The sequence below is a fragment of the Dromiciops gliroides genome, chromosome 5 (genome assembly GCF_019393635.1).
Source record: "Dromiciops gliroides isolate mDroGli1 chromosome 5, mDroGli1.pri, whole genome shotgun sequence".
Lineage (NCBI taxonomy): Eukaryota > Metazoa > Chordata > Mammalia > Microbiotheria > Microbiotheriidae > Dromiciops > Dromiciops gliroides.
The window spans coordinates 149,882,655-149,897,714 of NC_057865.1; the positions used below are offsets into that span (position 1 = coordinate 149,882,655).

The following is a 15,060-nucleotide window of genomic DNA, read 5'->3' on the forward strand; positions in this document are numbered from 1 at the left end:
TATCCAGGATATGCTTTAATCAATCCATGTTTCTGATTTTACAACATTCTTCTTATTCTAGGGGAGATGTTGTAAAAATACATTCAACATCTCATTCAACTGGATTTCTTCTAGTTCAAAGTAATGTATCAACTTCTGGCAGTACAAACATAAATATAACACAAAACTGCCTTAAGAGTGCTTTTGTTCTTAAATGGAAAGGGGAACATATCTACACAAATAAAAGATAAAAGAGTGTGGTAAATACAAAGGAGAGGGGCAGCTAGGTGGTACAGTGGATAGAGCACTGCCCCTGGAGTCAGGAGGACCTGAGTTCAAATGTAGCCTCAGACACTTAACACTTAATAGCTGTGTGACCCTGAGCAAGTCACTTAATCCCAATTGCCTCACCAAAAAAAAAAAAAAAACTACAAAGGAGAGTTACAGGAGATGTTATCACAAATTGGAGAATGGGGCAGCTAGGTGGCACAGTGGATAAAGCACCAGCCTTAGATTCAGGAGGACCTGAGTTCAAATCCAGCCTCAGACACTTGACACTTACTAGCTGTGTGACCTTGAGCAAGTCACTTAACCCTCACTGCGAGTGAGCCCCCCCCCCAAAAAAAAAAAAACCACACACAAACAAACAAGAATTTGGAGGACTAGGATCACTTTCAGCTGGATTGATCACTGAAGGCTTTGGTATGAAGTCCTCTCACTAACTTGAAGGTTGTGGTTTGAGTTGGACCTTGAAGGGAGAAGCTTAAACAGATAAGAGAAGTAAGTCTGTTTTGATTTTCAGGTGAAAGCAGAGAGAAATGAGTTAAGATGGAGAGACAGAAGTAGCCTCATTTTGGTTAGAATATAGAATATGTGAAGGTGTCAAATAAGACAGTACTGTGGAGAAAAGCATGTATACAAACCTAAAGAGTTTGCCTAATGTTTGTCACTGAAGGTTTATGAACAAAGGAGAATAGCACAAAGAGACCTATATATTAGAAAGGTTCCTGGAAGCGAGGAAAGGAGACTAATTTGCAAGAAGCCTTGAGAGCCTAACCATGTTGATTGGTTGGCACAGGTGTGAGATGTTTTAGAAAGAACTGATAAGGCTTGAAACCTGCATAGAGAAGGTGAGGAAGAAAGATGTGAGCACAACTTAGGTTTATGGACTTCTTTGACTAGGAGGTTAGAAGAGAGGTTTTCCAAGAGGGAGATGAATATGAGTTTATATATACTCAGTTTTAAGTTTGCTCTCAACAATGAAAAGAGTAAATAGGAAGATGGGGGAAGAGAGCCAAGGACAGAACCAGTGCTTACATTTAAAGAACAAGAAAAGTTTAAGGGACTACAGAAGGGATAAAGAGAAGAGAATGAAAACCAGGACTATGTCATGGAAGTGCATAGAGAAAATGGTGGTATGATATATAACAATTAGATGGTTTGAGATCTGTCTCAGTAGAAAAAACATACGTTGATTAAATCAAAGGTTGAATAAAGTGAGGGATTTGGAATTGATAATATCTAAAATCCCCAGTGCTAATAAATTAAACATGTTAAGGGCCTTCTATGTGCTGCAAGTCATTTCCTGGAATTGGGGATAGGAAAAATGAAACTGTTCAGAGAATATAGCCTCTACATAGGTAAGTAAGTATAAGGTAATATGAACAGGTATAATCAGGGTCAAATTGCCTTTTGAAGTGAAGCTTAAAAGATAAGGATTCTAAAGAAGTAGTGGTAAGGAGGGAAGGAAATGTGTTCAAGGTCTGGAGTATGAAGAGAGGAAAGATATAAAATATAAGGTTCAGGGAATACCTAGTAGAAACTAGATTGGAGAAGACATGAAGATGAATAAAGAAATAAGGTTGTCAAGGTTAGAATTGTAGAGGGCATTAAATGTTAAGGTTAAGGCACGGTCTGTTAAAGTACAACAGCACAGTTCATTACCTAATGTCTTGTTTGTGACTGCCTCTTCCCGTGATTTATGTTTACTATTTAGAATTTTTCTAAGTTCAGTTCTTTTTAGCCTTGACAGTGCCCTGGTGATTCAGAGAATTTCCTGTTATGTTTGTACCCATGCCAGCTGATTATTTTTCTGATACCTATGTTTTAGTTCCCACTATTTTTGCATCCTATTCTTAAACCAAGAGAGGTCTCCACCGACACATTTCAAAAAATTATGACTTTCTGGATAAATGTCTACCCAAAACCAAATGGGATACTTTTCACTGGCCTGAAATCATAGATGAAAAACTTTTACAACCCCTTTTTAATGGCCTTTTTAGTAGCCACTGGGAAACTTAGCATTCCATTTCTGTGATCTTACCTCATTCCATTAAACTCCTTACATTGCTCGAAAGATACCAAAGCATAGATCCTGAAGCAGAATAACAGATTAGGCCCTATTTTACCAATCACTGCTTTAGAACCTCTATTGAGAAAGGAAAACTGATGTGAAAATAATAGGGCGTTTTTTGTTTAACAAAAACAAAAATGCAAGAAAACCATCTGATCAGATACTGGCATCATGGGAAGTCCATCTTGACATGTAGACCCACAGGTTTTCCTTTCTCCAACCTCATTGATTCCTTAGTTGTAAGTAATACCATCTAATAAATTTAATTTGGATTTGTAAGTTGTATGTATTCACTGTCTTTTTTCCCCTCTCCTATCATGAATTATAATTTACTACCACCACCATCTTCCTCCCCCCCCCAAAAAAAAATCCAACTCATTTGAAGAGATGTTTGCTACTAAAAGTAGAAAGCAAAATGAGTTGGAGAACTTGATCTTTTGTGTATTGAATTTTTAAGAAAAATCCCATGGATCTAGGAAATCAAAATGCAGGTGAAGAATTTACATTTTATCACAAAAGCAACAGAGTCATTTTTTGAGCAAAGGAGTGACAAGTTTAGCTCTGTTCCTTAGAAAGATTGTGGTAGCTGTGTAAAGGATAAGTTAGGAAGGGAGAATGGCAGCAAGGAAATAAATGAGGAAACTACTACAAATATCCTTGAGAGAAGTGATGAAGGCTTAAGGTAGGTTGATGGCCTTGTGGGTAGATAGAAGGCTATGCATATGAGAAATGTTGAGACAAAATTAACAATACTTGGCAACGGAATGGAGAGGTAAAAAAGAGGGGATAGTCATGGATAATTGACTTGCACTTGACTCCTGTATTTATATGCCAAATTTTCTGCTCAGCTCTGGTCTTATAAGGAATAGTTGGAAATCCTCTTAAGGTTTATCTCCCCACCTGGGATTTTATTTTTTCTGGTTAGGTTATTCTTTGTTATAAGCCTAAATCCTTTGCCATAATGGATTACTAAATCATAGTATTACTAACTGTGGCTCCTTTCTGGTTACTTGTAGCAATTTTCCCCACCCTGGGCTAGTGAGCTCTGGGTTTTGACTAAATTCCTGGGAGCTTTCATTTTGGGACTTCTTTCAGTAAGTGAGGGATGAGTTTCTCTCCACCCTCCTCCCCCAGTTTTCTACTTTTTCTTATGGTCCTAACATATCTGGAGAGTTTTATGACTTCTTGAAATATTTATCTAGGTCCTAGACCTCCTGGTCTGATTTCTTCAAGTTCCTGGCCTAGATTTGGTTGTCAGAATTGTCAGTTTGTCCTTGATTGGAAGGTTCAGTAGTCTGCTGCTGGACTCGACCACTATCATCCTACACTGCAAATTCAAAGCAACTATACCAGCTCCTCTTGAGTTTGGGATGCTATACTTTGCTTCTGCAGTCAGCACCACAGAACTAGCTACCGTTTGCTACCAGTGCTCCTTCTTTGTTCAGTACTTCACTACACCAGTTCTCTGGCTTGTGATCTGAAACTGGTTAGGGGGCAGCAGAGCTGCCAGCTAGCTTTTCATGCACCCAGTGCTTGAATTCAGGGAACCATTGGGATCTCTTTGTCCTTTGGTGCCTTTTCTCAGCCCACTTTGTTGTTGTTGTTGTTGTTGTTTTGTGAGGCAATTGGGGTTAAGTGACTTGCCCAGGGTCACACACCTAGTAAGTGTCAAGTGTCTGAGGCAGGATTTGAACTCAGGTCCTCCTGACTCCAGGGCCAGTACTCTATCCACTGTAACACCTAGCTGCCCCTCAGCTCACTTTTAAAAGTCTAGGGATGCTTGCTCTCCACCACTGCATATGTTCCTGGTTAAACGCTATCTCCGGTGTCTACAGACTTTTCTGTCTCCTTAAGCCATCCTGTGCTCAAAAAATGACTTAAGAATCTTGACTTTGCTGATTAGAACGCAATACTCCTTCCTGAAAATGAGACAAAGGTGACCTAGATTTATGTTTCTCATTCCACTGTCTTGACTCTCCCCAACCCTTCCCTATGACACACTTAGGAACATGGTTCTCTGGAAGGAAGGTGGTGGCTTGAACAGAAATAGAGAACTGTAGAGTAGAGATGGATTGGGGAAAATATAATGACTTCCATTTTGGAAAACTTTGAAATTCAGAGGAGGACATTTCACAGAATGTCTCCAGCATGCAACTGGTAATGTGGAATAAGAAGGGCCATAGAATACATAGAGTTGGGATATTGACTTGAGGTTCATAGTATTGATAAACTCTTAGAAGGTGATGAGATCACCAAGGGAACAGTATACAGACAGAAGAGAAAAGGGGTATGAGTGATACTCAGGATTAAAGAAATAGATGATAGTTCAGCAAAGGAGAATGAGGTCTGGTAAATTAGTTAAGAGATAAGCCAAAAGGAGATAGTATCCAAGAAAAGAAAGTGGTACACAGCGAGTGTCCTGTTGTAGAGACAACTGAGAAAGGTTGATGGTGCAGCCTAGACCAGTAACCACTGATAAGAACAGTTTTGGTCAGGTCAAAAGCTGGAACAAGAAGTTGAAAAATTAATGGAGAGGTCGTGAAATGAAAGTAACAAATGTAGACTCTTAATTAAATATTCTAGCAAGAAAAATAAAATAAAGTATGATTACTAGGGCAGGAAACAAGGCTGAGTGAGATTTTGAGAGTGAGATTGCCATGGTTATATTTGTATAAGTCAGGGAAGGAGCAAGAGACAGAATGCTCCTGGAGATGGGAAGAGAAAAGGTCAAATATGCAAGTAGAAGAGTTGGCCTTGGCCAAAAAAACTTCACCTCTTTTTGACTTAAGCAAAATATGAGATGGGTGAACATATAGAAGGGGAACTTAACAAGTTCATTTTTCTCGAAATAAGGCATCTGGTCAGTTTGGTTGACGTGACAGGCATTTTATTCTAGGAACTGGGGATCTGAAGGGAAAAAAAGGAAATAATCCCGCCTCCCAATGCAAATTAAAACAATTCTGAGGTACCACCTCAAATCCAAGGAAACTGGGGATGCCCATCAGTTAAGGAAATGACTAGTCAAGTTATGGTATGTGAATGTGATTGGGTTGTGGTCTGTGATTGTGATGGGGTACTGTTGTGCTATAAGAAATGATGAGGGGGATGGTCTCAGAAAACCTGACACTTCTTTTAAGTTTTTTTTTAAATCTTACTTTCCAATTACATGTAAAGATTGTTTTCAGCATTCATTTTTGTAAGATTTTGAGTTCCAAATCAATCTCTCTCTCTCTCTCTCTCTCTCTCTCTCTCTCTCTCTCTCTCTCTCTCTCTCTCCCCTCTCCCCCTCTCCCCTCTCCCCTCTCCCCTCTCCTCTCTCCCAGACAGCAAGCAATCAGAACTAATGGAATGAAAGTGCAAACTGAAGCACGTTTTTTTCTTTTTTTTTTTTTTTGTGGTTTTTAAAAAATGCCTTGTTTTGCATGATTATGTCTATTTGTAATGGATTTTGTTTTTCTTCCCTTCTCAATGAATGAGGCTGGGGAAGGGAAAGAATTTGGAATTGGAAAAAAAACAACAAAAAATGTGCTAAAAAATGGAGAACTAGGGGACCCAATTTACTAGTGGGTACAAATTGAAGGAATAAGCAGAGGAGTGCTACACATGGATCAGTCAATGCTGAAGTTTTTCTTATATTTGTTTCATAGATTCTTTTGGAAGAAAGATAAAATTCAAAAGTTTACTTTTTTCATTAAAGGTTATAATGTGATGTATGTAGATAATCAATTTTATATTTTATCTCTTTTCTCTTACAAAATTCCCTCCCCGCCCTGCCCCATATAAAGCAACATTTGTATTGCTGAAGTCTCTAAAGGACTTCACAAAATGAAAAATCCAGAGTTGGGGATCTCCCTTATGTGACAACTGTCACATAGCTCCTAACATTTTGTTTTATTGCCATTTTGAACCAGAACAAGTGCACAGAAACAGTTTGTAGACCTGGCCAAAGAATGAAGTTGGGTCTTCTTGGTTGCTGGCAGTATGATTTCCCCCATCATTCTTTTTTTTTTTTTTTTTTTTTTTTTTTTTTTTGCGGGGCAATGGGGGTTAAGTGACTCGCCCAGGGTCACACAGCTAGTAAGTGTCAAGTGTCTGATGTCGGATTTGAACTCAGGTACTCCTGAATCCATGGCCGGTGCTTTATCCACTGCGCCACCTAGCCGCCCCCTCCCCCATCATTCTAAAAGTAATACTTAACTGTTCTTTAATGCCACCTAACTCAAAGTGGACTGCACACAGGTACTTACTGTTTATTAAATAAATTTGTTATATGAAATGCATCACCAGAATTAGTACATTGACCAGTACATAGTTTTCTCAGTCTCCTTCTTGAGTGAGGTTCAGGATCCCAAGGTATAGTATGAGGAAAAGGTGGTGGTCTCGTTAATGTTATACTTATGTTTGCAGGGGGAAGAGTCCAAGGGACATGTTCTTAAGCTAGGCCACTAGTAACATCTCTGGTGTTGGGGAGAACTGAGAGGTCCTAACTTTGGGGCTCAGGGTTCTCAATCCCAGCCTTTGCATTCTACCTGGCCTAAGCCATGGTTTGGGAAGTCAGGCAGCTGCCAAAACCAATGGTTCCAGGTTTTGCCAACAGTCAATTATTCTAAAGGGGGAGATAATGGCACCATAAGATAGAACACAGCATAAGAAAGGAACCAACAGAGAAAGGAAAGCAAACAATCTTGAAGACAAATTAGAAGAGGATGTTGGGGAAAACAGAACTCAGGAATTCTGAAGTATCTGTATTTGGTGTTGGCACGGTGCCAAAACCAGTCAAGTCCAGTGGGTTTTTTAAATAGGATTTTTATATATTAAAGCAGGACCAAACACTTTGGGTATGGAGCCAGGATCCTGGACATAATATGTTTGTACTGGTTATGGTTCAGGACTAGGGGAGAGCATTCATGCTGGGGAGAGCACCTTGTTAATCATCAAGCCAGTTGATATTCAAGGGGCAAAATAAGAGGGTTTGGGCCTTTTTATCCTCTTTTAGTGGAGTGGGGAAGCTACTGGGTTCCTTATGAGAGCAAATAATTAACATGTTTATTGAGTTGAAAAAAGACGTGAGCATTTAATAATCCCCCCCAGTACTTCATCATTTATGAAGCATTTTACATGTTCTTTCATTAGATCTTCATACCAATCGTGAGGAAATAGAACTATCATTATATTATATTACGTGTCTTGTTCAGTGCCACAGAGCTATTAGGTGGTATAACCAAGACTCAAATCCTGGTCTTCTGACATAAAATTGAATGATTTTTTCCACTCTACATACTGTCTTAGGGCAAAATCAGTGTTTGCTTATAAGTAATTACCTTTCTTTTAGGTGGGAAAAGTGATTTGAGGGACCCTTGTTATGACGTTTACCACCATTTAAAATTAACTTTTCTAAAGAAAATAAAATTTGTAATGTTAAATTTTGCACAAATAAAATCAATATTGATAGAATAAGAAAAAATAGAAAATTGGTTAAATATTGGTATTAAATATCTAATAAAAATTAACATCATAAATTTATAGAGATATAACACATCTCCAAGATGGAGAGTGATCCCACAACAGATAAATATTCTATGGATTTGACCTCAAAAGAAGACAAATTCACAGCAACCATGTGAAAAATGTTTTAAAACCCTAAAAATCAGAATAACAAATGAAAATCAGTATTACCTATGACCCAATCACTTTGGTTCAATTTAGTGTTACTGAGTCAAAAAGCACCTCGGGTACTTTTCAACCCCTTGTCATAAAAGTATTTTATTTTCTAGTTACATGTAGAGATAGTTTTCAGCATTTGTTTTTATAAGATTGCTAGTTTCAAGTTTTTCTCCCTCTCTTCCCTCCCTCTCTCCTCCCCAAGACAGCTAGCTGATATAGATTATATTTTATATTATATCACCTCTTATCAAAGGGATGTTATCAACCCTCTCAATGAAGATATTCATCCCTTTTTAAGATTGAGTCTTTAGAGGTGGGGCAGCTAGGTGGTTCAGTGGATAAAGCACCAGCCTGGATTCAGAAGGACCCATGTTCAAATCTGGCCTCAGACACTTGACATAGCTGTGTGACCCTGGGCAAGTCACTTAGCCCTCATTGCTCTGCCCCCACCTCTCCCAAAAAAAAGTCTTTAGAGAAGGCTTAGTCCCTTAACTTCAACTTGATCTGGTTCCTTCTGGTAATGTCAACTACATTAGCAAGGGCAGTTCTTTGTGGTTTATTTTATTTTATTTTATTTTTTAGTGAGGCAATTGGGGTTAAGTGACTTGCCCAGGGTCACACAGCTAGTAAGTGTTAACTGTCTGAAGCCGGATTTGAACTCAGGTACTCCTGAATCCAGGGCCGGTGCTCTATCCACTGCGCCACCTAGCTGCCCCTTTTGTGGTTTATTTTTAAAGGAGCTACAGATCAGTTCAGTAAACTCAGAGAAAAAATACTGCTTTCAGTTTTTTAAATTAATATTGTTTTCAGTTTTGAAGAGATAGGCGATGAGAGTTCAAAATGAAGAAGGTACAAATCCTGAACCAAATGGGAAGAGGTTGAATTGAGATAGTGTTGAAAGGTAACCAAACTGTGTTTTCCTTTGACATGAAACCTCTGATAGATCCTGATTTGTGATGAATATCTGGATATTAATTTCACGTAGGGGGATGGCAAATAGAGGATGCTTGTGACTAGTTTAATTAGGGCAGATGGCTGTACCTTCATTTAGAATCCATAGATCCCCAACTGGGGTAAGAGAATCTTATAGTTTTGATGATCAATCTCTTTATAAGCTCCTAAAGTAGCAGAGAGATGACTCACATAAAATGTATACCTAGGCTAAATGAATCATTTTCATTTTAACTTAGCCAGGTTCAGAGGAATAAAAAAAACATCCATTTTCCTACATGAAGAAGGTGGAGAAGGGTGTAGACCAAGAGAAGATAACTCCTCTAAGGTCACCTAGTAGGAAGAGAAAGGTATGATCTGAAATAGTGGCCACTGCTGGGAAAGGCCACCTTGTGGGAGGGAAAGCCACCCCCCCCCACGGCCAAACCTTGCTCCAAAAAAAACCCCTTCTGATTTCAATAGAACAGAACACTACACTTTGTTGTAATGAATGACAAATATGAAGAATTCAGAGAAATGGGGGAAATTTGTGTTAAATAATTTAGAGTTAAGAAAGTTGAGCTAAAAAAAGCACACGCACAGTGATCACAGCAATAGAGTCATTGCTGAGAGACAACAAAACTTGGTCACAATAAATGGACAGGAGTGGAACCAGAGCATCCAAGTGAAACCATTTCTCTTTTGTTTCTGTTAGACATACACAAACAAAAGAAGGAGAAAGTGCTCTGTATGATCAGTTGCAGTCAAGTTACATGGTTTTGCTTAACTTGTTTTCTGAGAATATATTTTACAGTTGGGTTTCTTTCAGTGTTTATTTGGATAGATCCTGTATCAAAACAAGAGTTATAACTAATGGATATTGCTAGGGCTGAAGCTTTTAAAGTGGAACTAGTAGGCATTTCAAGCTAACCCTTCCAATCTGGCCAGACCTTTTACCCTTTACTCCTCTTCACATACTCTGTGATCCATCCACCCTGGCTGCCTTGCTGTTTCTCCAATATAGCACCTCATCTTTTTTTTTGACTCTGTCACTTCCCTGGCTGTCCCTCATGCCTGAAATGTTCTTCCTCCTGACTCCTTACAGACTGCAGGAAGTCTTTCCCATCCTCCCCAGGCTTTTCCCTTTGAGATGATTTTCCATTTATGTTGTGTGATATGTATCTTTTAATGTACGTAACACACACATATCTCCCCAGTTTATAATGTGAACTCCCTGAAAGCAGGGACTAAATTTTTCCCTTTCTTTGCATTCTTAGAATGGTTCCTGGCACATAGTAAGTGCTAAATAAGTTCTGTTGACTGATGCTTGCTTTGTAAAGATCTTGTAATGAACATAAGGTAGGTAAAGGGCTAATGTGCAAAGAGCCCTGACTGGAGACAGAAGATATGGTTCCAAAAACCACTTCTGAGGATTACTATCTATGTGACCTTTAGGCAAGTAATTTAACCTTCCTGATATGACTAGAAGGCCTCAAAGGTCCTTTCAAGATCTAGAGTTAAGATCTTTCTAATTCTTTTTGAAGTAGTGGAAAGACTGGGAAATCAAGAAACCTGAGCTCTTATTTTCAATAACTAGGTATCTGTCATTCAGTTTCATAAAATCACAATTGTAGAGTTGGAAGAAATCCTAAAATTAATTTCATTGAAACCCTTCAAACGTATAGAAAAGACAACTGAGTCTTCATATTTCAAATAAGGTGGCTATACTCGATGGGATACAGAATTATTTTGTTTCTCAAATTCTACAATTCCATAAAATTCCAATTTTTAAAATTGCTTTAATTGTATTTGATTGAAAAAAATCTATTAATTTAAAGGCTGACCATAAATCATCAAAGCTGTTAACAGATATTTTTTTTCAAGTATTTGGCCACTGGAGGGCTTCTAAATGCCACAAATGTAACATTTATATATTTGACTATGGCACTAATATTTCTGCTGCTCTTCTATAGGGATATTCTAGACAATTTATATGATCAAAGAAGAATTGGTGAGTACAGTGTGACTAGCATAAGGGAGATAACTAGTAGCTTGAGGGAATTTGGACCTTTTTTGAAATTCAACATGATGCCAGCAACTGCTGGATTAATTCACATGATTACACCTCTTTCATAGATTTAAAAATAAATAAATAAAAGGCAAAGATGAAGGAAGGGGTAAAATCTGTCTACAAGGATGCGTAAAAAAAACACTTTTCTCAGTCAATGAAGCCAACAATTCCCTTTAGAGATTTTTTTTTCTCTGTTTCTATCCATTATAACAGGCTACTCTAATGAGGGAGAGTTTCTGAAGGCTTCATAGAAATAATTGTTGGGGCAGCTAGATGGTACAGTGGATCTAGAGCACTGGCCCTGGAGTCAGGAGTACCTGAGTTCAAATCTGGCCTCAGACACTTAACACTTACTAACTGTGTGATCCTGGGCAAGTCACTTAACCCCAATTGCCTCACCAAAAAAAAATAATAATTGTTGAGAACTCAACATTGAATGAAATAATCTTATTTCCAAAATAACTTTCACTGAACTTGTTTACTCAATGTCATAAAAATTATCTCCATTTAAAACAAAATAATACAAGGTTATTGAAGGGGTGAAGAAATGTTCAGAACCATCAAACAACTGCTGCTTCCAAATATAGCCCTTGTGCTTCATAGGTTGAGGGTATCCTTATCTGAAGCCAAATCCAGCAACTTACATATTAGACTCTTAGGCAGAGCCACAGAAATCAATAGATGTTTCTGCAGTAGTTGCTGCTGTTTAGTCGATTCTTTGTGACCCCATTTGGGGTTTCTTGGCAAAGATACTGGAGTAGGGGGCAGCTAGGTGGCTCAGTGGAAAGCACCTGCCCTGGATCAGGGAGAACCTGAGTTCAAATCCAGCCTCAGACACTTGACACGCACTAGCTGTGTGACCCTGGGCAAGTCACTTAACCCCCATTGCCCCACCAAAAAACAACAAAACAAAAAGATACCGGAGTGGTTTGCCATTTCCTTCTTCAGCTTATTTTACAGAAATGGAAAATGAGGCAAACAGTTAAGTGACTTGCCCAGGGTCACACAGCTAGTGAGTGGCAGAGACCAGATCTGAACCCAGGAAGATGAATCTTCCTGACTCCAGGTCTGGCACTCTATCCACTGCACTATCTAGCTTCCCAGCCTCTGTAGTACTAGAGCAAAAAATTTTAAATCTAAGTTATTCCTTCAAACACATGACCAAAAACATCAAAAAAATATTAAACTGAAAAATAAAAATACTACCAACTATGGAATTCTTGTTTGACAGAGACTTTTTCTTATGCTTGTTCTGTCTTCTAGCACTTAGAGACCTGTTTGTTTCTTTCTGTGCTCCCAGAAGACACTACATCTCTGGTTCTCATTTCTAGTCCTGTTTACACTTTTCCTAATCTCCACACTGTCCCTGCCCTCCCCCCACCCCTAACTGATCCTGAAGTAGTAGTTCCCCATTGCAACTTCCAGATATTCCCTCTGCTGCCATCACTCAGCAACCTCTCTTCCTTTGGGGTTCATCCTATTCAAATGCCACTGAATCCAAAATTTGGTGGCAGTTGTTTATTGGGTTCATTCTCCTTTTTCCCGAAGAAGTTTGGTACCTATCTCAGTCTTTCTATCTATCCCAAACCTTGCCCTTATATTAGAGAATTTAAATATAAACGTTAATGTTTAATCAGACACCCTGGCCATTCTTTTTCTTCCAACTCCCTTGTCTCCTCGAGGTTGTCTTTAACCTTGCCAAACCTCAAACCTGATTTATTTCCACTATGCCCCTTCTCGGATCCTATTCTGCTATCCAATCTTAACTGAGTCCTCAGTGTAGCAAGGTGATCTTTTTATTCCAAAATTCATTCTTTATCCCATTCCCCACAAAAGCTCTTACAAACACCCCCTGAAGCTTTCCATATTATCTCTTCACCCCAAACTGCCATCACAGAATCTAATCTCAATTATTACTGAGAAAATAAAGGCCATTGCTTGTGAGTTCCCTCTTTCCTATTACTCAGTACAATTTAAAACCTTTGGATGTCATCCTCCATTTTTCATTTTACTCAAATTTCTGATGAGGCAGCACTCACACCCTTACCTCCACAAAGGCCCCCTTGTATTTCATCCCCTTTTATTTCCTCTGGCACAATGTCCCCTTACTCTTCTCTTCTGCTTCTCCCCCCCCCCCCCCTCCAACTTCAATTTGTCCTTATCCACTGGAATCCTTCCCCGTTGACACAATCAAAAATCCCACATCCTTGAGTAAAACCATCGCCTCAAGTTATCCTATATTTTTCCTTTCTTTCACAGCCAAACTATTAGAAAAAACTGTCTAAACTTGCTGCCTTTACCTTTTCTCCTCTTACCTACTTAGAACATGGCTTCCAACTTCTTCATAATTAAAACCTCCAAAGTTACCAATCATCTTTTAATTCCTAAATCATTCCCTTTCCGGAGTCATTATCTGTCTTAATCTCTCTGCATCAAATATCTCAAAAAAAAAAAAATCTCTCTGCATCATTTAACACTGTTCACCATTCCTTCTCTTAGTATTTTCATGACATGGTTTCTCTTGGTATTCTTCCTATCTATCTGACTGCTTATTCTCAGTGTCTTTTACTAGATTATTATGTATATCCTGCCCCTTACATGGGTTTACCCCAAAGCTCCATCCTACTCTTATTTTCTCTGAACTTTCTCAAGGACTTCATTAGCTCCCATGGGCATAATTATCACCTTTTTGCAGACTCAGATCTATTTCTCTAAGTACTTAATAACCGGGAGAGCACCAAAAGAGGCCAAATGAAATGGTTAGGGTATTGGAAACCTGGCCGTAAGGATCAGTTGAATGAACTGGTGATGTTTGATCTGATGAGTGAATATGAAAGATTATAACAATCATCTGTTATTTGAAGATTTGTCATATGCAAGAGGGATTAGACATGTTTTAAGGTTTCAGAAGAGAAAACTAGAATAAATGGATGGAATTTACAGTAATGCTGATTTCATTTTAATGAAAGGAAAACATTTAGAGCTCTACAGGAGAGGGATGACAATTACTGACTAAAGGACTGTAAGGGATCATGGAAGAAGTGGCATTATCATTATAAGATTCATCTGAATCATTGAAGGTGTGGATCACCAGATGTAGAGTTCCTCTGGTCCAGATACTTCATTTTACTAATGATGAAACTGAGGCCCACAAGTGAATTAATTGGTCTAAAGTCACACAAGTAGTAACAGAGTTGGCCATTGAACCCATGCCCAACACAAATGAACATGTTAATCTGTTTTTGAAGGAGATTCTGCCAACTCAAGTCTCACATACAAATATTGAATATGGAAATCCTAAAGTAACCACAGATTCATTATGATTCAAGGCTAAATGTGACCCAGTTTTTTTAGGTAGTATGAGATTATATTAGTTCTTTTGTCAGCAAAAACAAAACGTCTTATAGATTACATTAAGATAGAAATTCAAAAGAATCAGGAGAAGTAATTATTTTGTTTCAGTTGGCATTAGGCAGGTTTCTGTTTGAACGAACTACATCTAATTTTAAGTACCATGCTTTAAAGAAGAACAAGCTAGAAACAGTTCAGACAAAAGCAGAACTAATTAAAGGTTTGGAAAATTGGACCATGAGAAATTTTGGTGTCTCTCTTTTTTTTTGGGGGGGGGAGGGTGAGGCAATTGGGGCTAAGTGACTTGCCCAGGGTCACACAGCTAGAAGTGTGAAGTGTCTGAGGCCCGAATTTGAACTCAGGTACTCCTGACTCAGGGCCAGTGCTTTATCCACTGCGCCACCTAGCTGCACCTCCCCCCCACCTGCAATGCGAAATTTTAAAAGAATTGTACATGTTCAGTCTAATGCAAGAATGTCAGACCTTACTAACTAATATATATATATATATATATACACATATATATATATGTGTATATATAATATATATAGTTAGTATGTGAAGAGATGTTATATGTCTTGAGTTTAACTTATTCTCAGAGGTAATGACAGAAAATGAAAGAGGGATACAACTATTTTATCTTCTCTACTCTGTAACTCATAAGGAAATATGTATATCACATGACATGGTGAATAAAGTAAGCAGCCTGGAG

The 15,060-nt window shown here is 38.4% G+C and overlaps 1 long non-coding RNA gene across 1 annotated transcript in view; it reads right to left on the reverse strand.

The window, feature by feature from the left end:
• The window catches only part of LOC122728424, a 66,483-nt gene that overhangs the window by 33,012 nt on the left and 18,411 nt on the right, over nt 1–15,060 (reverse strand). The gene's annotated exons all lie outside the window — the stretch shown is intronic.